Genomic DNA, 25,570 nt, shown 5'->3' with positions numbered 1-25,570 from the left:
ATCAATTACTTAAACCTTTTTTATTAAGTGCCATTAATGGGCTTAAATTGAATTTAAACTCCAATGCAGCTGCTAAAACTGAATCTTTTGCTAAGGAACACAAATTCTGAATCCTGCACTGATGTGATCATCTTGTCCTTCTATCAACAAATGCTCGGAACCCAGCAAGAAGAGAGCTTTTTCTTTGAAAGAAAAGTAAATGAGCCTTTTTGCAGAAAGATACAGAGAGCATCCCAGCTTCCACAAAAGCAGCAGATGACAAATGCCCACTGAAGAAAATGATGCAACATTTTGCAGTGGTTCCAGGAGCACAGTCCTCCAGGCTAGAGCTAAAGACAAGCAACTTCCCCGCTTTTCTAATATTCTAAGGATTTGAAAAATTTCCTGTTCAGCAACTTTGGGGAGCATCTCTAACCTCAGGCTCGTACAGCCAGCCCTTGGGCAAGGCCCTGGCCGTGGTCCTCTCCTCGGGATGTCCTTATCTCCTCTCCAAAGGAAATGTGATTGCTTTGACAGTTTCCGCATAAAGTTTCAACCTTGCCACCTCAGTTAAAGGAAATTTAAACCACAGGAACATCTTGTCGCAGGCCCCTCTCTCAGGTATGGTTTTTGGGGCATCCACCTGAGCACCTCTGACCCACGGCTGTGCTGAGGAGCCTCCCTTAAGGGCTTGGTGTGACCAGCCTTTAACAGAATAAACAGGCATTTTACGACAGCTGCCTTCCACCAACCTTTGTATTACGGAATTGTATCAAGAATAAATAATAATTACCTACATTAAGCAGTGACAGGCAATTATTTCATTATTAATGAAATTACAGTATTTTCCGTGGATGCAAAGGGCATCAAATCCAAGCGAAAAACAACACTGCAAGGGTTCCCGCTTCTTTCTTTCGTCGTTTTTTTCTTTTTTAAACCAGAAAGTTAACTTTTCAGGCAAAACGGAGGCCACCAGCCCTCCGCTGGCACCGCCACGTGCTCGGACACGCCTCAGCCTTGAGGACACCGCACGTGTGTCACCCCCGGCCACGGCGGGGCCGCAACGCCCCGCGCCCCCGCGGGACCGGCGCGGGGGGCGGGTTGCGCAACGCGGCCCCGCGAGGGAGCGCGGCGTGGGAGCCCGGTCCCGCGGGCCGCCGCCCCCGCCCGGCCCTTCTCCCGCGCCACCCCCCCCCCCCCCAGCCGCTCGGCGCCGGCCCCCCTCAGGTGCCCGCGGCCGGAGCCGCGCCGCCGCCCTCCATTTCGCGATCCCCGCGCCCGCGTTTCAAACGCCCCGCGGCTCCGCGCCGAGCGGGACCTTGGCGGGGCGAGAGACGGCCGCCCCACCCGCCCGTCCGCAGCGCGGGGCCGGCGGGGGCAGAGCCTGCCCCTGCCCGTCCCAGGGGAGGCAGAAGGGAGACTCACTTACTGCGCCGGTGCCCCGCGGTGGGGTCTCGCCTCGGGAGCGGCGGGGCGGCTCGACCCGGCTGCTGCGATCGCGGCGACGGCCAGTCAAGGCGGCGCAGGGCTCATCGCAGGTACTTCCCGTCGCTCTCAGGCGCGGTGGGTGTGGAAACCAGTTACAACATGTCAGGACGGTGTCGCACCAAACCCGCCGCGGGAGCGGGGTAAGGACTTGTCTGAACTGGGGAAGCCCGGCCCTCGCGCGGAGCGAACTGCAGCGCCTTCCCAGGCGCGCGGCGGGGCCCCTCCGCCCCGTCCCGCCCCGCCCTGCCCTGCCCGCCGGGCGGCCCGGCAGCCGCGGGCGCCCGCGGTCCCGCGGGGCAGGGCCCGGCCCGAGCCGCGCAGATCGGCGGCCCCCCGGGGGTCCCCTGGGAGCGGGGTGTGCGTGTGCGTGGGAGATGAAACTCAAAGCAAACGTTGGCTTGAAGAAAAATAAACCCGTCAGCCTCGAGTCACAGTTTCCAGGTTAATTCCGGGGGAGGAAGTCATGGCAAGGGAGCGATACCCATTTGAGACCTTCAGATTAGGTTGTGTGGATGAGCCCCCTTTCCGTAGCTCAGTTGCTTTAAAATGCTCTTCTTTTGCTCGCGGTGTCTCAGGTTAGAGAAACGGACCTGAAGGCAGAGCCCCCCATCCTGGCTGCGGTGCCGGCCGGGCCTTCCTGCAGCCAGCGTCATCCTCCTCACCTGCCCGCAGGCAGGGCACGCCAACATAGCAGTCCCGCCTTTGGAAACATTTGAGAGCCCCCTCTGAAAGGCTCTTCCAAAACACGATCATCTTTTTAGTAGGGTCATGCAACTGCCGACAGATCAGCACGTCACGTGTGCATGACTGAAGCACACCAAGGCTTAAGCACACTGAGTTTTCTTTGTCGTTTTAAATTAACGGCAATAGATAGAAAACTTTTTATAGGCTGTGTCCATATCATACCCTGTGGTGCATAACTACAGGCAGCTTTTTCATGAGCTGTTTAAGACAATGCACTGTAACCCTGACAATTATGCTTTATCAGCAATAATTCATCCAGTCTGGCTTTAAGCACAAACTTTTTTTCTAACCTTTACTGCCCAATAGTAAGTGCAGGGTATATCCCATTTCTGAAGCTAAGCATGGTTCTACTATGACTTTTTGATGACGGTTCTCTGAGGAAAAAAAAAAAGTAAAAATAATGCAATATCTATACAACAATATGCATATATAAATGTATAAGTCTGGTGGCCACCAGGCAGTGTCTTTTTCTGTACAGTTAATTCAGGTAAAGGCATGCACAAGAGGAAATAGTTGGTGTCAATATACTCATGGACTACCCTTTACAGACATAGGATCACCTGGATTAAATGATTAGATTCTACTCATACCCGAAAAAGAATTTCCCTGGTTTTGATGAAAAATAAAGGGGAAAAACTGCTGTAAAAACAAACAAACTTTTAAAATGTACTTAGTACTTCATAGTTAGGACACACCGCTTTTTATCCCATGAAAATGTGTGGTCAGGAAGGAGAATGTGTTTCTGTGGAAACTTATCCATAAAGAGGTGGGGCCATGTAAATTTTTAAAAGAGCAGATCTATTTTCTAAAATTATTTTTCAAAGGGTAGGATGGTAGACGGATGATCACAAAAGCACTTTTGACCTTGACTGAATTGGTGGTCGGAGGCCGTCTTGGGCTTAGAGACCATGAAATGATGGAATTCTCGATTCTCGGTGAAGTGAGGAGGGGGGGCAGCAAAACCGCAACCATGGACTTCCAGAGGGCGGACTTTGGCCTGTTCAGGACGCTGGTTGAGAGAGTCCCTTGGGAGACAGTCCTGAAGGGCAAAGGGGTCCAGGAAGGCTGGACGGTCTTCAAGAAGGAAGTCTTAAAGGCGCAGGAGCACGCTGTCCCCATGTGCTGTAAGAAGAACGGGCGGGGAAGACGACCGGCCTGGCTGAACGGGGAGCTCTTGCTGGGACTCAGGAAAAAAAGGAGAGTTTACCGCTTGTGGAAGAAGGGGCAGGCGACTCAAGAAGAGTACAGGGATCTCGTTAGGTCGTGCAGAGAGGAAATGAGAAAGGCAAAAGCCCAGCTAGAACGCAATCTGGCCGCTGTCGTTAGAGACAACAAAAAAAGTTTTTACAAATATATGAATGACAAGAAGAGAGCCAGGGAGAATCTCCATCCTTTATTGGATGCAGGGGGGAACATTGTCACCAAGGATGAGGAAAAGGCTGAGGTACTTAATGCCTTCTTTGCCTCAGCCTTTAATAGTCAGACCAGCTATCCTGAGGGTACTCAGCTCCCTGAGCTGGAAGACAGGGACAGCGAGCAGGATAAACCCCCCATAATCCAAGAGGAAGCAGTTAACGACCTGCTACGCCACCTGGACGCTCACAAGTCTATGGGGCCGGACGGGATCCACCCGAGGGTGCTGAGGGAGCTGGCAGAGGTGCTCGCCAAGCCACTCTCCATCATTTATCAGCAGTCCTGGTTAACGGGGGAGGTCCCGGACGACTGGAGGCTTGCCAAAGTGACACCCATCTACAAGAAGGGCCGGAAGGAGGATCCGGGGAACTACAGGCCTGTCAGCCTGACCTCGGTGCCCGGGAAGATTATGGAGCGGTTCATCTTGAGGGCGCTCACAAGGCATGAGCGGAACAACCAGGGGATCAGGCCCAGCCAGCACGGATTCGTGAGAGGCAGGTCCTGCTTGACCAACCTGATCTCCTTCTATGACCAGGTGACCCGCCTAGTGGATGAGGGAAAGGCTGTGGCTGTGGTCTACCTGGACTTCAGTAAGGCCTTTGACACTGTCTCCCACAGCATTCTCCTAGAGAAGCTGGCGGCTCACGGCTTAGACAGGTGTACTCTGCGCTGGGTCAAAAACTGGCTGGACGGCCGGGCCCAGAGAGTTGTGGTGAATGGAGTGAAATCCAGTTGGCGGACAGTCACAAGCGGTGTTCCCCAGGGCTCGGTTTTGGGGCCGGTCTTGTTCAATATCTTTATTGATGATCTGGATGAGGGGATCGAGTGCACCCTCAGTAAGTTTGCAGACGACAGCAAGTTGGGCGGGAGTGTTGATCTGCTCGAGGGTAGGAAGGCTCTGCAGAGGGACCTGGACAGGCTGGATCGATGGGCCCAGACCAATTGTATGAGGTTCAACAAGGTCAAGTGCCAGGTCCTGCACTTCGGCCACAACAACCCCATGCAGCGCTACAGGCTTGGGGAAGAGTGGCTGGAAAGCTGCCTGGCAGAAAAGGACCTGGGGGTGTTGGTCGACAGCCGGCTGAACATGAGCCGGCAGTGTGCCCAGGCGGCCAAGAAGGCCAATGGCATCCTGGCGTGTATCAGAAGTAGTGTGGCCAGCAGGAGTAGGGAAGTGATCGTGCCCCTGTACTCGGCCCTGGTGAGGCCGCACCTCAAATACTGTGTTCAGTTTTGGGCCCCTCACTACAAGAAGGACATTGAGGTGCTGGAGCGTGTCCAGAGAAGGGCAATGAGGCTGGTGAGGGGTCTGGAGAACACGTCTGATGAGGAGCGGCTGAGGGAACTGGGGTTGTTTAGCCTGCAGAAGAGGAGGCTGAGGGGAGACCTCATCGCTCTCTACAACTACCTGAAAGGAGGTTGTAGCGAGGTGGGTGTCGGTCTCTTCTCCCAAGGAACTAGTGATAGGACGAGAGGACATGGCCTCAAGTTGCGCCAGGGGAGGTTTAGATTGGATGTGAGGAAATATGTCTTTACTGAAAGAGTGGTTAAAGATTGGAACAGGCTGCCCAGGGAAGTGGTTGAGTCCCCATCCCTGGAAGTATTTAAAAGACGTGTAGATGAGACGCTTAGGGACATGGTTGAGTGGGCATGGTGGTGTTGGGTTGACAGTTGGACTCGATGATCTTAGAGGTCTTTTCCAACCTTAATGATTCTATGATTCTATGACGTCTATTACATAAAATTTACAAGTATTACTGAGTCTTTCTGTTAGAAAAGTCAGTGGCTGAGTACCAGCTTAGCATAAACAAAAAGCTGTAATGAGACCAGTGATAGCTTTCTAAATAAGGAAATCTGCATGAAAAAAGGACCTAGGTTTTTTTGCTACATTAGTATCTGTACAAGAAAAGGGTTTTTTTCTGTGCCTTTACAGTGCTCAGCTCAGTGGGAAACAGATCTAACACTGAGACCTTAAGCAACATGCCTGCACACATGCAATACAAATGAACAATACAGTATAAACCAGTAACAATAATATCAGTAATAATAAGGCATTATTATTACTGTTGTTACTAAGGAGAACAATGCACTGTCAAAGTAGCCGGTACACTGTGCCAACTTTAAAATTAATGGGTAAACAGAGCGATGAGAAGAGATGAAGAAAACTTAAACAGATCTTTCTAAATACTGAGAAAGCCATTGCACAGAAGATAGAAAAGGGATGGCAAATGCTCTTGGATGTTCTTCCATGCAGTTGGGGGCTGCCTGAGTTTATCAACTGAAGCCCTCCAGTAGCTATACCAGACCAGACATTTCATAAATCCTAGCTTGGATAACGTGTTTCAGAAACCAGCTATCCACAGTCAACTGTCAAAATAAAGAACATTTTTACTCTGCAGGTAGTATACTTCTGGGTCTTGCAGCCACAGGAGGCAGTGGAGGCAGACAGTACGAGCAAGCTCAATAAGCGGTAAGACCTTAACAATTCTTAAACAATAGGTATAAAACTGGATTCTAAAAGGATGAGGCAGGGATATGCCCTTCAGCATCCTTACTCCTAGAGTTGTGGAGCTGCAGCAGTTTGAGGGGAATGGACTGCAGAAACGGGCCAGGCTCTCATTTGCCTAAACAGCCTTTCCGTTTGCCATTGGAAACGTAACATTGGGCAAGACCAGTTGAAGCATCCTATTGATTGGAATCGTTTTACTGGAATCCCACTGATTCATGAAGCCTCAAAACTACAAAAAAAATTCTTATTGTAGACATAGCTTGTTCATGGGAAAAAAGAATCAACTCCATATGTTTGATACTGCCATCTTGAGAATGTAATCAGAAAGAACACTGATTGTCTTAAGTGACCCGGGTACTCAGATGGTGGTGCTGATGGATGAACATCTCTGTGACTTCCATCAGTTTCCAGTTGTCAGTTCTGGACTTTCTTGTATTGACAGACCATCTTGCCATGTATGGGTCTAGCTGAATGCAAGCAGAAAATAAAAGATTGTTATCACATATACAATGATACCAGTCCATAAGTTTATGATATGAATAATCATTAAGGATAAATATTTATATGATTAATACTTATATTCTTACTGCATACTTACTAAGATTTAATTTAGATTTACTAAAGGGGGCATTGATTTGGAAGCAGTGGATGTTTATACAATTCATGACATCTATGAGTTGAGCTTCATTAGATTTTAAACAGATGAAGAAAGAGTACAGTCCTGAAGATTCATACTATTTACAAATCAAAGGCCATCTCATCTTAAAGCATACTGAGACTTCACACACTAATCTTAAAATTAGAGGAAATGTGCTATTACAGATATGGATATAAAAGGAGCTGCACTGCATTTATACAAAGCTTGATGAGTACTGATACAAAATCCCACCTTTCATAAAGTAGCAGAGAGAAAAATGACACAGAAAAGTACAAATTAATATTGAAAAGTAGGTGTCCTACTCTCAGTACATGCTTTTCCAAATTAAATAATCATAAGCTACTCTATTTGGTATCATATTCTTAAATCAGGGATACATTAATTTGGTCACAGTGACGTAATGGAAATACTTGGCAATGTCCAAACACCGATTAGTTTACCAATTATCCCCACAGCTTCTATCAAGAAATGGCCAGTAGTTGAAATACAAAGAATTAAAGTCAAGATCTTTCACAGAGAGAGGGTTCCTAACCCATATGTGGTGGCCTGGGTATATATGCTATAGACTATATGGTAGATTTTTGTTCTAGGTCAGGTCCTCTGTCAAAACCTTGTGCAAACCTACTGAAATGACTTCAGGAAGTTCAATTGCGAAGAGAATCTGAGGGATTCCTTTAAGGAATTTATGGTAAGAGTAGAACAAAATTATGCAAAACATCTTATTTTTGAGACACAAGTAAATAAATAAAAATCCACCAGCCTTTATTTTCTGCCCCCAATATATATAGCTGAGAGATAGGGTAAAAGAGCAGGGTGAGAGGGGTGATCGAAGGTGAAGAACAGCTGCCAGCTGAGGAAGAACCACGCAGACTGTGACTCTTCAGGTTGGGAATGAAGTTGGTGACCGAGGCTTCCTGATGTGGTTCATTATATAATGTGTAGCTCCACTGTAAAACAGGGCTGAATACAGAGAAGGAAACTCTCTGAGGTCTGCTGTAATATGAAGACAACACCTCTGGCTCAGGAGGCTCTGAGACAAGAAGTTCCAAACTGATGGAGGATGGCAAAGTATTCTCCACCCCTGTACTTCTTTCCTGTCCTTTTCCTCTTTGCCGCATGTCTACATGCGCTGCTAGTCATTGAAGGGCAGATACAGGGCTACATAGACCTTTGCTCTGACTTCATACAGCTGTTGTTGTATTCCTTCAGAGCATGCTAAGGCCAATGTTTAAAAAAAGGGAAGGAGTACAGTTTCCTTACTTCAGATTAACTTCCTTCTGTATGGGTCAGAGAGGTAACTCTCCTTCATCTTCTTACAGGCTCCTAGACCTCTGTGTGTGTGCCCTTAGACATGGTTCCACCCCTGCCCCTGGAGAAGGATGGCCGCACAGCTAGCAGCAAGTAGCCCAGTTTCTCTGTTTTCTTCATTGCTCGTCAAGTTTTTTAGTTACACAGTTAGATATCTTCTTCAAGCTACCTAAACCTTCGTATTTTCTGAGGTCTTCTGAGATTTTATGTGTCCTTGTGATTCAGGCTCAATCTTAGAAATCTTTTTGCCCAGGTGGTATCCATGTGGTTGTCATAACTTCCAAAATACATCCTTCAGGCTGACTTTTGTCATTATTTTTTCTTTTCTCACTTGCCCTTACTTTAACATCCACCTTTGCCTTACTTTGGAAATAGTACTCATTGTACTATTACTGCTACAAGGAGGCAGTAATACAAAATCAACCAGAAAATAAAGCAAAACAATAAATACATCTATTTTTACAGTTGGTTGGAAACCTCTCCTATATCTTGTTCTCCACCTGCTTACTTTTCCAGGAAAACTAAACTTTCTGGAGTATCTTCCTTACTGGGCTTAGCCTGTCCTTCTCATCACATCTTCCCAAGGGCTGGTGCACTGCTGGAGTTTGAATGACAAAATCTTAACCATATATTTTGTGATCCAGATTCAGGGCTTAAGGCTTTAGAGATTAGGGATGAATATGCTTGTCTCTTGAAGCCAGACATACTTTGGGATAATGCAGAGATCAATAATGAAAATTTTATACTAATTTAGTAAAAGGTAAACCTACAGAGAATTTTTTATAGTATACATTTTTCATATTATAGAAACTATTATATACAACTTCACATTGTGTATAAGTAAGAATCAAATTATTAAAAGCTAGCCTTAGACCCGGGATACACCAGTTGGACCAAGATTTTGAGTACATCAAAGTCCAGTTTACTGTTGATACATTAGTAATGGAAAATATCTCTTCCCATTTAAGCTGTTTCTCCTCAGTACAGGTTCTGTGAGTGTTCAGCTCCCCATAGGAAAGGAGAATAATTCCCTTATGGAATGGCAAGCTGTCTGCTGTTGTTTGATCTTAATGTTTTAATGAACTGCAGATCCAAATCCTGCATTAAGCCATGGCCAGGAACCCGAAACAAGTATGCTGGGTTCGTGTAGACTCTCGCTACATAGCCATAAGGATCTTCTAGTCAAAAGGAGAATTCACAGCTCCTAGGCTGCTTCTGTCTGAGAAAAAAGGTGAGTCCTGTAAATAAATGCATAGAAAGAGAAAAATGAAATAGGGCTAGAGGGAAAAAATTGTTGCTCGATTTGCACATGGTTTATTTTCAAAGCCATAACCACTTTGACAGGCCTGTGTTGGCACTTAGAAGGACCCGCTTTTGGCCTAGTATTCACCTCTCTGCTTGGAGGTGAGGTTGGCAAAAGGATGAAAGGTCTTTGTCTCCTTCCAATCCCAGAAGTGCCTGAAGCTAGTTTTGTTCCCAATGCTGGCTACAGTGGATGCTTGGAGCCTTCAATGTTACCCTAGTATTTGCTTGCGTGCTTGTGGTCCTAATGAGCTTTGTAAACCCAAGCCCATCTTGTAACTTTTTTCTAATGCTAAAGTTCGGGAAGGATTAAAGGTTTCACAATGCCTTTGGGAGGTGTCTGGCCATCAATAGTAATACTGGCAGAAGTAGAAGGGAAAAATAAACTGGGGAATAGAGCAGCCTATATCAAATAATAAAATCACATAAAAGTCTCAACAGCATAGCAAATTATGTTAATGTTTCAAAGTATCAATAACATCATAAGTCTGAATGCAGCTGCTAGAAATGGCAGGCTTATTCTTTTCTGGCTAGATTCATGAACTGCCAATGAAGTTATAGCCAAGGAAGTTATTATCAATGGTATAAGCAGTAAACAAGTTCCAAAAATATTCCATCCTCAAAGACAAGGTTTTCTTAACTGTCCACATACCTGTCCAGAAAACACAAATGGCCTATGATTAGGGACTGTTTATTGGATGAATGATATAAAGCAAATGCTGGAGTTCACACATGAGCTCAGCAAATGCTTTTCCATGAATTTGGTGCTTTACAGTCAGTGTGACATTGTTAACTCATATGTACAATTAATGAAACAAACATCATTTACTCTGCATTTATCAAGCTGTCTTCAGAATTAATGTAGTAGTGTTACTGTGACCACGATAAACTAAGGATATCGATGATACAGATTTTTAAGTAGTGTCTTTCATCAAATCAGTTAATACTGTTGTGAAAAGTAGGCAAGCTTATGGCCACTGAAGCTTCTCCAAGCCTGGAACAGACACAGCAAACGTCAAATCCAAGTACAAATTGTGAACAGTTGCTCTGAGTTGAATTAGAGATGTTTCAAGTACAGAAGAGAAAGAACAAACAAATACAGGAGTAGCTATACTAGGTCCATCTAATTCAACATCACGTCTCTGACAGTAAGTGGTTAGAACAAAATATTTGGGCAAGTTTGTAGTCTCCCATCGTCAGCTGCCAGCTCTTTCAGAGGCGTATGTGAGTTGGGGATGACGGATAAAGTGCGCTGAAAACCCGACCATAACTGAAATCTCAAGTAGAGAAAATACAGTCACTTCTTTCAATATATTTTTAAAAACTCTTGCTGTGAGGTTATGGGAGGAAGGAGATACATTGTGATGGCACTTAGGCAGTGCCTTCCATGATGAGACAACAAGACACAACAATCACAAGTTGCAGCAAGGGAAATTCTAATTGGGCACTGGAAAAATTCCTCACTGTGAAGGTGGTTAAGCACCAGGATGTGCTTCCTGGACAGCCAGTGGGATCCGCCTCCATGGAGATTTTCAAAACATGACCGGACAAGGCTTTTATGCCAAATGTTTACAAACAAACCAGCTGAAAAGTTTCTGTACTTTATCAATAACATTGATGTGGCTGCAAGAGATTGTGTTGTGCATCAAACCTTGAAATAATTCACACTTTGAGTCCTCTATGATATTTGATGGTTAACCTGAAATAGTCAAGTTCCTAAACAGTATCTTGGGCAAAACATACTCACAAATTCAAACGTTTGTGGATTCTCTCCATTCCTTTCAGCTATCTGAAATGGAAAATTGTTAACCTGTGTGATAAGGGCCCAGAGGTGGATTTGAGCTATCATCTTACATTTACCAATTATGAGACATCATGTGCTTGCAATTCATTTTGATCAAACAAATACATTAACATTTAAGTGGCAATCCTAATCTGACTTGTACTTAATTAGTAAATGAATAAGGGTAGTTCAACTCAGGACAAAAAATACATAGACTAAGGAGTGATTCAGTAAAAATGGCTGGTTTATGAACCTGGAAATTGGCAGTTGCCCTTGCCAAGAATTAAACTTGTTTTAAAATGGAATCATTTATACAGAAAAAAAAAAAGTGTTTTGAAGCTAGAAAATATCTAAAGTTCAGTCATGCTGAACTATAAATGTAGGGCAAGCTAGAATGAGGCAGACTATCATAAAAATGTAAGGCAGCATAAAAACCTTCTCCAAATGAAGTAAATGCTATCCTTTCATTTTTTATCAAAGCCTAAGCAACTTCTGAATGAAGTAGCCAAAATGATTTCAACTCTAACAAGGGACTTCGATGACTAACACAGGACCTCAGGCACCTGTGTTAAAAATTGCTCATCAAATAAGCCCTTCCCAACTGTTACTTAAACTGACTCCACAGGGTCTGACTTTTCCATTTTAAAGCTCCAGGGTGCCTGTCACTCTGTGCCTGTGTGTACACAGATCTTGGCCCCTCTGGGCACCTTCACACCTAACTCAGGAGCCTGATCAACATCCAGAAGCTTTGAATTCCTCCTCTTGTATCCCACTTGATGCTCAGATCAAAGTTTTTTAGGTACTTAGGTCCTCTGTTGGCTCTAGTCCTCTCAGCTGTATTTCAGTTTTCATTTACTGTGATTTGTAGTGAAATGAAAGAAAATGCGCCCATGTTAATTTCCTTCAGTCAGCTTTAGTTCAGGCCCTTAATAAACAGCGCAAATCTCAGCAGAGACATGAGTAGAGCGCATCAGAGAAGACTGGTGCATAGACTGCAGTGAGTAAGGAAGGCTTCCGGTGACCTCAGAAACGTGCAGTGCTGGTGACCTTCTACATCATGAACCAGCATGCAACACATCCACACCCACAGGAAGAACAACAAATACAAGGTTATGTCCAGTTGTTATTAGGCATATCCTAGTAGTAGGAAGCAGTAAAAGAATAGTGGAGTTGGAAGACAAGTAAACAACACTACTTAGATTTTGATCAATAACCTCCAAATTGGCAGTAACATTAGGCATTTAATTGCTATATTATTCATAGCAGAAATAGTTTTTTCGTGAAGGAGGGTCACAATGAATCATGGTCTGCATTTGGGAAACTACTGCCTGTGTCAAAAGTAACAGAGTGAGAGACAAAAGGATGAGTGAGAAATATCAATACAAGTAATTGCAGATGTGATAAGAACAAAAGTGTTCCTTGAGGGCTATGTTACAGGCAAATGACTTAATAGCCTCCTGTGTAATCTCCCTTATCCCCTTACCTGAATGTGCACATACGTACTGTTGTAACATACCTTCTTAGCAATGTAGTTTTCACCGTCAGAATTTTGCTCTTTTCCTTGTCATCATTCAGTTTCCCGAAAAGGCTGCTAGTCCTGGAAGAACTAAATTTTCATTCTCCTTTCCCCTGTGGGTTTGTCCATTATTATTGCAAGACATTCCTCCATAGCCTAATAAAGTGCAAAAATGCACATAGCACTGAGGCTCCATACCTTGTCTATAAGTTTTGATTTGATTTAATTTCAGATTGGGCATTGCAGAAAGCCAAGTACAACAAACGTCAGTAATATTTATGGTAAGAAGTGCTTGAATGACTGTGTTTGACTGAATTCTTCTTACTCCATTGCCAGATAGAAAATAGCACAATGGAGATTATCATGTTGTCAACTGACACGTAGGAGTCACACTATCCCTCGAAGAAGCCTTGAGGGATTTCTGAAAATGCCTGGCTGTAAGGGTGATCTTGGCCTTTGAGACTGGAAATATGAAGATAGGGAGAGAGGAGATTCATACAAGTTTTAATTCTGTGTAGTGTAAAATTAAAGTTCCAATTCAGTGTTATAATTCATAACAGCTACTGGAATCTATTTTGTTAGCAAGTGCATTCTAGATGTGCATTAACCAGAATGCTGAGAAATGCGTGGGAGCGACTGGCAGCTTCGAGGAGAGCTGTCACAGTGGAACTGAGTAGATTACTCCAATGAATTACTGGCATCATAGTAAATGGAAGTACAGTTGAAAATACAAATAAACCATATGGAGCTTAAAATATTCAGGGTGGAGCTTAAAATATTCAGATCAGCAAATTTAACACAAAAATGAGGCACATAGCACATGTATTGAAAAGGAAGGGAAAAAAAAGAAAATCATATGACAGCGATGGTTTATTTCATAAGAAAAACTAATTAATTTATTCATAGAACTAAATGAAGACATTTGTCCAGAATATGCTGGTGGTCATACTTGGAATATAGTTCTTCTTCAAAGTAACATTAGCTATTGAGAGGAGAAACAAAGTTTGTAATGCAGGAAAGATTGTAGTGAATTAAGGTCAATATTTTTGTGTATTTGTTTACACCGGGCAGCTTTGTATTTCGGATATTGTACCCCAATTATAATGGAATTTCTGCGATATTAAATGACATTTAGTGCTAGTAAACATATTTAAGTCTGAATGCATATGTACTACAGTCTGCATTAAATACTCTTAAATACAGTGAAAACCATATTCCAATCAATACAGATCTCATTTCTTATCCTTCACTATTTTATCCATCACCCCGCCAAGTTTTGGCTAAGCCTTGCCAATGGTATATGAAACAGCAGATACAGTTCGCTCTGTTCCTTTTCCCTCAGAAGGAAAGTTGTTTACATTTTATACTGCTTGGTTTTGTAAGCACTCCCCCTCCAGGAAGAGTTGGGGGATTTAAAAAGCAAACAAAAAATGAAGCAAACAAACAGAAAACTGGTATGTTTTTACTAGAAAATTTAAGACTGAAGAGACACGCTTTGCATCTGAAATGCAAATTGCTAAACATGCAATGGTTATTATTTTCTGTCCAAAATAATTTTACACTTCTTGGAATGACCTACAAAAAATTCCCTCTCTTGGATACTCACTTTACCCTTAGGCAGAAAGTTGGACTGTTGTGCACATAAATTCATAAGAGCATTGTACTGAACAACAAATCTAATTTACAACTTTTTGATACCAGTTGGATCTTTTTTGAATGAAAGGTTTTATTTTCATAAAATGTCAGAAGTCTATTTTTCCATTAATTTAATTGATTCCACCTACTTCATGCATTATGTAATTTAATGAACTGCTAAACTTCCTGATAAGATTTCAGTAACAATAATGAAAACATTAAATTATTTTATCATAATGTAAAAATACTTACAAAGGAATCAGAAATAGATAGTAAAGATAAAAAGGACAATCAAAATAATTTTAATTTTAATTTTTCTGGTATGAAAACCAGAACTTTCAGACTTTTAAACTGCTTAACTAGTTTATGCAATAAACTTTATGTAATTAAAATAGAGTTGCCTACAGGGAGAAACCATACCAAAACAGTGATGAGAATTGCAAAGTCAGGTGCTTAAAATGTGAGGAATGTACAAAGAAAGGTTTCCTGTGCAAATTTCATTCTGCCCTTTTTATGTATACACATTATCAGACAGCCTTTAATTACATGATTGTATAGGTATTGTTTTTTCCCTCTTTGGGAAATCCTGCCTTATTCAATAAAGGGGCAGTTACTCCATATTTCTTCTTCCTTCTATATTTGATATCAGATCTTACTCAACATCCATCAGGCAGATCCTGCATCAAATGTAAAATTATCTAATATCTTCATGGATGATTGTGCTGTACTCTCACCATAGCATGTAAGTGCTTCATAAAATTAGCTAATCTATGGTTCCCTACAAAATTAAGTGCCACTATTATCCTCATTTTATAACTGAGAAATTGAGACACACAAAGATTAAGGTCAGAATTGTCGGAAGCATCCCCTAATTTTGGATGCCCAACATGAGATATCTCATGCTTCATTTTCAAAGCACGTAATACTTTTATCACACTTTTTATCTTCAAAGCACAACTTTAATCAACTTGATGTTGATCGACTTTAAGAACAGCATTGTAGCTGTGTCTCAGTCTCGAGAGACCGAGATTAGATGTTTAGCAAATGGATTTATAGCTCTGTATCTGAGAGATGAGGTACACTGAGTGTCGGAAATACACCTTGCCAGAAGAGGAAAATGGTGCTTCAGTTCTGTTCTAGGCTTTGGAAGGGAGTGCGCTCTGATAGTTTTGGGCACACATTTGTTTGTATGGAGTGGATTATAGGGATGCTAAACTAGTGCCACTTGAGCTGAAATGTCCACATGATGCTATACATATTAGGAAGTACAAGCACAGATCCTGTGCTATCAGATAAGTGGTATCTTTATATCAGCATGGTGACACACCTCTAGTAACAAGCCCCAATTTTCAGATGGATGAATTAGCTCACACACAGTAACTTAATGGCAATAGTTACCTTATTTTCGAGCCAGCTCACTTCTCTCACTCCGCTAACAGGGTAGACTGCCCATAGAAATATCTGTGCCTGCTTTCCCTAATCATGACTGATGCCACTCTGTTGCTCCTGTTTTGTCCCAGCAGTGTGTCTGTAGTCCTGCCTCCCAGTTTTCCATCAGTCCCAGAACTTATGTCCCACTCTACCATTACAGGTGATCAGAGTCCTGTCGAGTTTATCTTCTCCCAATGTGCCTTATTCTGTTTCTGGTCTCAGTTTTCCACTAATGCTCGGTGGCTTCTTGTTCCAGTCATGTGGAGCAACCAAGTCCAGCCCCTGTGCCCGTTCCACCTTCTCCCTCTTTCATCCCTTCCTGCCCATTCCTTCTGGCTCTAACACCAATTCCTTCCCATTGCCATTCTGAAAGAGCCCATGTGCTTCTACTCACAACTCTTTCTGCTTGACCTTCCAGCTGGCCAGCTGGCATGTGAGTTTGGTTTCATCCTTTAGCTGCAGCCTCCTCAGAGCTACTGCATCGTGGTGAAGCACAGGGAGGCATCTTTCTCTGCTGGGCAGTGCAAGAACAGAGATGGGAAGGTATAAAATTATCAACAAGAGAGATATCTAAGATGAGAGATTCCAGCCAACCAGTTAGCATTTGACAAAGTTGGAAGCAACTGAAATTAGGGTCTTTCCAGGGGAGATGCCGGTCAGCAATGTCTGTACCCAGAGCTGTTTATGAGACCTCTAAGCAAGACTTCAGAAAGTGTTTGAACAACTGACTCAACCATGGTGTCCCATACTTAAGTCTTTTATTTTTGGTGTTGAAAGTGTCAGCAGTGAAAGCGGAACCTGTGCATAACAGATAACAGAGCTCCCCAGGCGGTCTGCAAGCTAACCCTGAGATGATGTTTGAAAATTCTCTATTTTCCATGAATCAAAAGCAAGTTCTCTTGTTTTATTATGAATGACTCTTTAGAATAATTTTCTTACAACTCTTATTTTTTAGTGGATATGTGTCCCACGTAAGGTTCCTTACATATGTCCCAGGTAAGGCTCCATCTGATGTAATAACCTCAGCTCATTTCTTGAGGCCCCATGCTTCAAGGTTTTCCACCATACTGTGCACACTGTCAGGGCAAGATGAGCAAGTGCTTCTGACTGACTGGCCTGGCCGCTCAGGCAGGGAAACAGAGCACACAGGAGGCTTTTGCTCAGGAAGAGCATTAATCTGGGTTCCTTTTCCCTCCCCAGAAATCAGTTTTAATGAAATCCACAGCAATTTAATAAGGTGTTACCTGCAGGTTTGTGTGCAGTTGGCCAATGGATTAATAGTACTGTAGGGGTGGAGAGGGGACGAGGACACCAGATGCACTAACAGACAGAAAAATCACAGACAGACCAGTCCTTAAGTAAAATAGGCTCAATAGATACTTAGGATAAAAACTGGATCACTAAAGGAAATAAACAAAAGCTTTTAATGAAATTAATCTTTCAGTTATTATGACTAAGTTACCAACCTTTGAGGAAATAATGCCCAAAGTCTAGGATTTGCGGAAGATACTCGCTGGCACCTGTGTTTACAGTAGTAAAATGCAGTCACACTAAGGAATGGGAAATTTGCTAATGAAAGGGGAAAAAAGCCAAGAAGATGTCTCAATCCTTTTTTTAACTTGAAGCAGTGTATCAGGAAATTCCTGCTAAGGAAATAGGTAGGTAAATGGAGAATCCTTTCTGAATAAATTAGTATGGGGCTTAATAACAATGCCTACGTTTTAATGCTTTTGTGGCCTTTAATGGAAACCAAAGTAACTGATCTGAAAGATGATCTGTTGATAACTACTGTCCCAACTTGCATCTAGTCTAAACTTAAATTGAGACAGACATCCTTAATTAGGTTAGCACCTGAACAGTCTCAATTATTTTGAGATGTGAACACCTTACTGCTGTGAAAGATACTGATACCTTTGCAGCTTTTATGATTTGCCTGGAAGCAATCTTCTGTTTGGCAGATTTATTCACAGAAAAGATGTTACTACAAGGAAAAGTTATAGAAACATATACTTGTAACTGAAAACACCACCAAGGAAAAACTTTTTCTCTCTTGAATGAAGGAATGAATGTAGGCTTGAGTTAAAGTATTTTCATTCAGTTATAAGCTTCTTTATTTCCTCTCAAGAGAAAGAGTTTCTGTATAAAGCCCTGTGTCTTCTTAGTATGGTACTTTAAAAAGTTTATTTTATCATCTTCAGGTGTTACCAGTTTTGCTTTCCTTTATTTTCCTTACATTTCTTTTTCTGAGTTCTGTACTTTCCTGTACTAGTAGCCATATTAAATGCGTCTGCCATTCTTATGCCTTACCATTCCATATATTTTATGCACATCTTTAAAGCTCTTTCAGATGGATGAACATGCATTTTGTATCTTTCTTTTTCATTTTTTTTTCACTTACATGCATTTTCCATCAAATTTTATAAATATTTATGTCTATCTTTGACATAAACTTCTCCTACAATTTCTCATTCTTTCTATCCTTGAAACATAACATTATGTTGCTACATAAAATAATCCTCCTTTTATTTGCTCCTTCTCCAAAATACCATTAACTACAGGGTGCTGTTGGCAACTCTCCAGAACAGGGGCTAAACTGAAGCATACCACCTCAGGAAAAGCAGTAGGAAGGACTTTGTTGCCTGCTTTCAAGGATTGCTCTTCTCTGAACCCATTACTACATCCTCTTTTGGAGTACAGCTTGGTTTTCCTTGTGCGAAAAGCTGTCACTATTGCATGATGTTTGGGAAAGATTAAACCAAGCTCTTCTTCACCTCTTTCCACACCTCAATTTAAGATCCATGCTCCTAAATTGGATTAATAATAGAGTAGCTCCAACGTGCCCTAAAGTTAACTGCTGTGTTTTTTTGACCTAATATAGGCCATGCAAGGTTTGTTCCTCTCCCCAGCTCCCTGTGCTCCTTCATGCAGATGTGCATGAGGGAAGGGAGGACAACCCATAAGGAAGCTACGAGTGGTACTTTTTCCAAACATCCTGTGGTATCCTTCCTTTTGTATGTTTCTAAATAACATGTCGCTAAGCCTGTGTGGTGATATGCAATCAGCCTTTAGTACACTCCTCTGTAGAGTCTTATGGGATCGCTTTTATCATTGCTATTATTCAGCATGAAAGTAAACCACTCTTAGGACTGATAAGAAACAGTGATATTATTAGCATGCTAATGCTCATATCTGAGTTGTTGCACAATAGGGGGGTGGGTTTTTTTCTCTGCCACTGCTAAGGATTTGGCCAAGCTTGGTCCCAGCTCTAGTGCAGTGTCCAGTGCAGGAAGGATTAATAAAAGGAAATGTCATACTACAGAGTTATTTCTTGTTTAAAATGCCTGAAGAATTTTGTGTGTTTAGTGACTGCTCCCTCCTGAATTTTTTACAACCATCAGAGCTACCCTGATGCTTTGCCAGGGTCAGAAACACTAATTGTGGCCAGGATGTTGACAGATATGACATGCTGGAACTTGGAGTTCCTTTCTGGAATAGCAGGTTTTTGGAACTTAGCATTGGTCTGTTCTTAATAATTTTGCCCAAGAATTGTAATTTGTAAACAAGGCAGAACTTGGAAAAATATTTAGAGCCACTAGAGCCACCTCTGTGCTGTGGATTGTTCTCAACCCTGGAGATCTGGGATGATTATCGCAATCCAAGCCTTTTGACAGGGCTTTAGTAAAATGATGAGGATTTAATTTTCATGTGAATGATTCCCTCTCTCTGTCAGCTACTTTAAATTCCTGCACTTGGGTCTGGTCTCTGAGATATACTGTCACAGGTTTATGTAGTTAAAGTATGCCTGTACAGATCTATAGATGTACAATTCCATTGCATTCTTAATGTGGTGGCAGAAAGCTTATTTTACCTCCAACTGCTGAGCACTGGCTTGTAAAAGCATTTTGTGTTGCCGACAGGTTGTGTTGTTCAGTGCTGGTGTTCCAGCTTTCTGCCCGGCTGCTTCAAATAACATAATTCATTAGTAGCAACAAATGATCTCCATCAATGAGTAAACAACTCTGAGCCTGTATGTAAGTGTCAGCAGATAACAAACAAGTCGTACTATATTCAGTCACTGAGGCTTTGCCCATTATCTGTGTAGCCTTTTTCCTATTGCCAAGTGAACTCTTCAGGAATTCAGGACATTTGGAAAATGGTTGAAATTCTCAGTGCACATAAAAAGGAAAGTGACCTTTTATCCCACTTCAGGCAGATACTTTGATTTACACCAGAACTGGTAAAAGCTAAAATAGGGCTGCTATTAAAAGGAACTTCATAGAAATATCGTAGAAATGTTTCACATTTATTCAAAGATCTGTTTGTGGTGATTTTGCAGTGTTGAAATGCTGATTAGTTGTTATTTTGAAAATATAAAATTTTGAGATCAATTGATTGCTATGATCTTTTTGTTTTCTCAGTTCTTACAAGGTCACAAGGAAATAAAGACAATATTACCTGCCCAAGCAAGATGAACATTCTTATAAACTTCGAATGAAGTCAACACGAATAAGGGCTGTTCTTAAGAGTAGAGATTTGTGAAACTTTGTTCTGATTGACTGTGATGGCATAGTAATGAACAGACACTAGTATTTGATAAATAGATCAAATGGTGTATGGAATTTAATGTAGATATTCACCGTATGTTATCATCTGTCTTCCTGTAGCTGGCATCAAGCCAAAATTAAAAACACTAATCTGACCAAATCAGTGCATCATGTCTTGTGTCTGCCTACCCATTTATCCTCTGCAGTGTGATTGTGTACCCCTGTGTGACCCAGGACAAGTCTGTCTTGTTCAGAGACGTGGTAATGCCCGACTGCTGTTAAGCGTGGTGAAATCACAGCCTCAGTTGTTCCCCGGCTTGTGCTCTCTTGTGTAAATACTGAGTAAGCTTAAATTCTCCTTTTGCTCAATATTGCAAACTAAAAAACAAAGCTTACTTTAAACTTGAAGAAACATCTCCAAAGTAGCAGCATGTCTAAGCACAAGGATATTAATCAAAGCTTAAAGTATTTGAAGGGCAAATTGTACAAAGGCTGTTAGATGTTTTTAGGAGTTTAGAACCATCTTTATAAGTGGTGATGAAAGTGATAAAAAATGCAGTTTGCTGACACTTTGATACGATCTGAGAAGTCATACTGTTTTAGATATAATAGATGAGTGAGATTTCGTGTATCTAGAAAGGCCAATAGGTGACCTGTCCAATGTCAGTGTGAGGCTAAAAGACATTGTGTTTCAGTTTTAGATTGGCAGTAACTTACATGGCTTTCACTGCTTGTATTAGGCTGAAATAGTGTTTGCATGTTGCTAACCCATTAAGAAATAAGTTTATTCTGCAAGTGAAATTTGTACAAAGTAAAGAACAGGGAGAGAATACTTCTGGCAGACAGAGTGTTTCCCAGTTTACACTGTTATTTCATAGAATTACGTAAAGTTGGCACAGGCAACTATTGGAATAGCTCTTCTCTGAAATCAGAAAACAGCTAGCTACCATTTCCCTTGGGCTCTGAAATGACCATTCATGCTTTCTAAGTTTTGTGCTTTCAGTAGTGTGAAATAATCTAGAAGAAAAATCTCTATTAAATGTTTTTTAGACAAAGAATGTAATTCACCACACACCCATAATTTTTAATACTAAAGGTCAAGGAGGAGGCTCTGTGCTTGTCAAAGTCACAGAGATACATGGCTGCATGTAATAAAGATTCCTATAAACCACACTGGTAAAAGACCGGCTATGTAAATGGAATATGATTATTCAGAATTGTGTAATTTAATCCACTGATCAAACTAAGGTAATAACTGACTTGGAATACTAGCTGAGGTCTATTGAGAACTGCTAGTCTGGGCATCAATGTCAGATCAATCCCATTGCAATTAGGGAATCACATAATATAAATGATTGTTTTGTTTTGTTTCCCAGTAAGTAGGGATTTGCAATTTCAGTCTAGCACCTATGAAATGGCCTAATGCCTCCACTGCTTCTTATTTTTCTGTGAAGCTTAACTGCTGCTTATGAGGCTGCAGTCTCAGGAATGCCTGTCGCTGTTGCACTGAGAACATCACTGGTTACTTCACCAAGCTCATGGGCATGTTAGTTCTTGAATCATTTTTACTTCCTTTAAAGGTAGACCTGAACTGCACTCTCTGAAGGCTGGCTGCAGTCTCAAAAGACATATCTAAGCGAGTTCTAAATGGATTAGGTGGGTATTGGCACTCAGGTGGCAGCAGTGTAGTGCAGCAGCGTGAAGTGGTGTATGTTGGTTGACTTCTAAACTACTTATTTGGCTTTCCTGGTAGATTTTGCAGCCTCGCTCAGGTATGCCGGCACCATCTGCAGTCACAGCGAAACCAGCAGTGTAAATATATCCCTAACCTGAAATTATCTCCCACAGCCACTAACGTCAGGGAGACAACAGGGTAACAATTCAAATACAAACAACAGGACCTTTAACTCAGGTAACATTGCAAAAAATAAAGAAATATTCCTAGAGAGAAAAATTGTGTTTTCATCTATTTAGCATGTGGATAACACTGATATAAGACCCTCTCAGGAGTTGGGACAAAATGGAGATTGGTGGTGGTAGAGAGGAGAGTCAGTCACTAATTGCAATAAAAAATTATTAAAAGAGAAGGAAAGGAAATGTCTTGGGTCATGGGCCTTTAACACTGAAAAATGAAGAAATTCAGATAAGCTTTACACATTATCTTTTGGTGAGCAGATCATTTCAGTTAAAAATGTCCATCAACCAATTAAACACTAAAAATTTCATAGCAAGAGCTTCCAGGACATATTACACTTTTTATGAGATATTGTGTAAGATATTGTGCTCTGGAAAAGAAATCCAACTTAAAACAAATAGACACATTAAGAGTATTTTAGAGCAGCTGTATAGACAAATATAGATAGTAATAAAGATTTCAAATACCTTCATTGATGCTTTGAAGACCTCACTGCCTCCAGAAATAGGGAATTCTGCTTTGTCTCAAAATGTACAAAAATTTTGGAAGAAAGTTAAATACGCTGATAATAGATTTAAGCTGAAAATTACTATGGTGAAATTATCATCATTAGATATAATTTCATCTATTTTAATACTTTTTCAAACAGTAAATTGTCAAATACCTACAGTTATAATTGCTGGGTTTGATAATATAATTTGCTCTGGGTTTGAAAGAGAAGGAGACATGAGATTCTCGTATGTTGTTAAAATAGAACCCGGATTAAATAGAAATTGCATATACCAAGTCGACATATGTTATCTGTCAAGTTCTTTTTTATTTTAAATCCTCTTTATATACAATTTCTCCCCTGCCAATTGTATTATACAGTCCTGCTTAATATACCTATAACTGTCCTTAAAAAGTAAAAGCCAGAAAAAGATGCTTTCTTCAGCAAAGTTCAACTGGCAATAACCTTAAGAAGGTATGGTAGTTCCAGAAAAATAAACTAGACCTAGACTCTGTCATACTAATAGGTCTTATTGAACTTTTGATTCATAAACAAAGGTACACAAAGTAAAAATTACTGAATTCCAACAGTAGGTGACCTCCACCGAAATAATGGATTTCATGATGTTGGCACATAAACAAGAATATTTTAACAGCATGTAAAAGTGACCATTGTTTAAATATGGACAATGTTGTTTTATTTATTAGACTTTTCTGCAGCTTTTAATCCACATGCTAATCCAGATACTAACCCAGCAACATGATACTACTTGAGCAAGATGATGCAATATTAGCCAAATCTTCACAGAGCACAGAGAAACGGTGGGTAATAGACAGACAAAACACTACTTAAAGAAACCTGTAAACTTCCCTCCTCGAGCATTTACATGAAACCTGTTGGACATACAGGATGACAGCGCAGGCTACAGTGCCAATTGTTTTCAGATGTATTTGTCATTTTTAGTGGTGTAACCACTACCACTAAAAAGATACCACAAAGCCTTCAAGAAATTATTTCCTTGAAGAGGAGCAACTGCGTGAATCTTAAATTGTCCAGACTCACTTTTGAACTTATAATAAGAACATTTTTATGGATGTTATGATAGAAGCACTCACTTTCTACCTTCTAGTACCAAGCTCTTCACTGTGGTCAGTCATAAGGCCAATTTTGTTATTTCTAGAACAGACATCTCACGGTTCTGCATCTCTTACTTGCTTGGAGATAAGGTTATCTGCCACATATTTCTTCTTGATCTCCAAATAGATATTCTGGACATATTCAAAACTTCCAAACAAGCAGTGAGGCTGTCCATGGGAGCCAGTATCTGACACAGATTAAAATAAGAGCCCTTTTGCTCCCACAGTCATCCCTCTTAACGCGTACTGCTGCAGTTCTTACTCAGGCCTGTTAAACAGAACTTACCCACCACCACTTCTAAACGTGCCAAACTACTTGTAAAAATCTGGGATGTGGTGATAGGAGAGAGAACAAGTGTGTGATGTTATCTCCTTTGCCACTGGTGTTGGGGTAATAGAGTCGACGCACATAATGAAGGGAAGTGGCAAACTTGACAGTGCCTGTAATCAAAGTGATAGGCACCTCACTGTAATTGCTAGAAAAGCCCTAAAGCTGGGAAAGACATAGCAACAGTACGTAATGCTGGCACCTTTAACGTGTTTGTTTTCAGTGCATGAAAGACATATACCAGATTGACAACATTTTAAGCCATCTCTGTGGAAAAAAGTCTGGAAAGGAATCAAAGGTCAGTAAGGCTGGAAAGGACTAACCATCTACCCTCACCTGCTTTCTGCAGAGGAGGACCGCAGCCCTCAGGAGCACTTGCCTGCAAAGCATTCCTGATGTAACCCTTCTCCCAGCACTGCTTTTTCTCCTTTCTCCCTTCCCCACAGTACAGGCAAGCAGTTCTGCCAGCCATCCTAACCAGGCTGTGGCAAAGGCTTCAGCAAACATTCAGCAAACATTCAGGGCTCCAGCAAATGTTCATCAAACATTCAGGGCTCCAGCCAACAGGCAGGAGTTGCCATACTGAAAGCAGGAGAGACCACCTCTGTGTTCTGCTCTTTGCAGTGAGCGTTCTCCTCTTCCTCATCAGCTACAGAGCTGATCCACTGTTGGTCCAAGGGTCAGACTCATCCAGCAGGGCAATTTTATTTGGTAGTGAGTCAGCAGGCCGGTGACATTGAAGATACTGCTGTATTTGTATGGCTAGGAGAGAAGTGCAAACCCAGGTCAAGTGTGACAGGATTTATTAGGTTAATTAAACATGGTATGTATTGATCAGACCCATGAAAAATGAGTGGCCCTGAGAAGCTGACCACCTCTATTTATTTTCCTTATTCTGGGAACCAGAAAATAGATATTTCAAATGAGACAGGAATCTTCTGAGAGTGATATTACCTCTTCCTACAGTCGCATCCTGTATTAGACTGTATGGGTACAGTAGATCAGGATAAACTTTTTCAGTGCAAGATCACCCTGCTACCAACACCACATACACTAACAGTAAAAATGGAGGTCTAAAAGCTGTAAGCATCTGATGAAATGTTCCTAGGATTAAAATGTGTAGGCGCTTGGTTATGGCTATCACTCCCTCTTTTAACTATTACATCTACTTGTATGTTTGTCTCTCTGCTTAGAAGATTGTGTACACCCACATGAACATGTGTCTGGGTTAACATTCACCATACTCATTTATATAAGCTTTCAAATCCCTTCTCAGATTTTACTGCATATCCACACAGCCAAAAATGATGGGTTCTTGCTCGAGGCATCTTCTTCTAGTAGTTGACTTTCCCCACACTCCAGCTCTGAAACCATTTGTTATGTTACATCTC

The 25,570-nt window shown here is 41.7% G+C and overlaps 1 protein-coding gene across 2 annotated transcripts in view; it reads right to left on the bottom strand.

The window, feature by feature from the left end:
* The window catches only part of FAM83B (family with sequence similarity 83 member B), a 57,782-nt gene extending 56,277 nt beyond the window's left edge, over positions 1-1,505 (bottom strand). The window contains exon 1 of one of the 2 annotated variants that reach the window (XM_076332960.1): positions 1,405-1,505. The gene's annotated coding sequence lies outside the window, so the exon portion shown is untranslated. The remainder of the gene's footprint in view (positions 1-1,404) is intronic. The other variant, XM_076332959.1, reaches the window with a different exon arrangement.
* Between the last annotated feature and the right edge of the window lie 24,065 nt (positions 1,506-25,570).

Source organism: Aptenodytes patagonicus, chromosome 3, assembly GCF_965638725.1.
Source record: "Aptenodytes patagonicus chromosome 3, bAptPat1.pri.cur, whole genome shotgun sequence".
Classification (NCBI taxonomy): domain Eukaryota; kingdom Metazoa; phylum Chordata; class Aves; order Sphenisciformes; family Spheniscidae; genus Aptenodytes; species Aptenodytes patagonicus.
The sequence above is the reverse complement of the archived record's forward strand: the minus strand, read 5'-3'. Positions and strand labels throughout refer to the sequence as shown.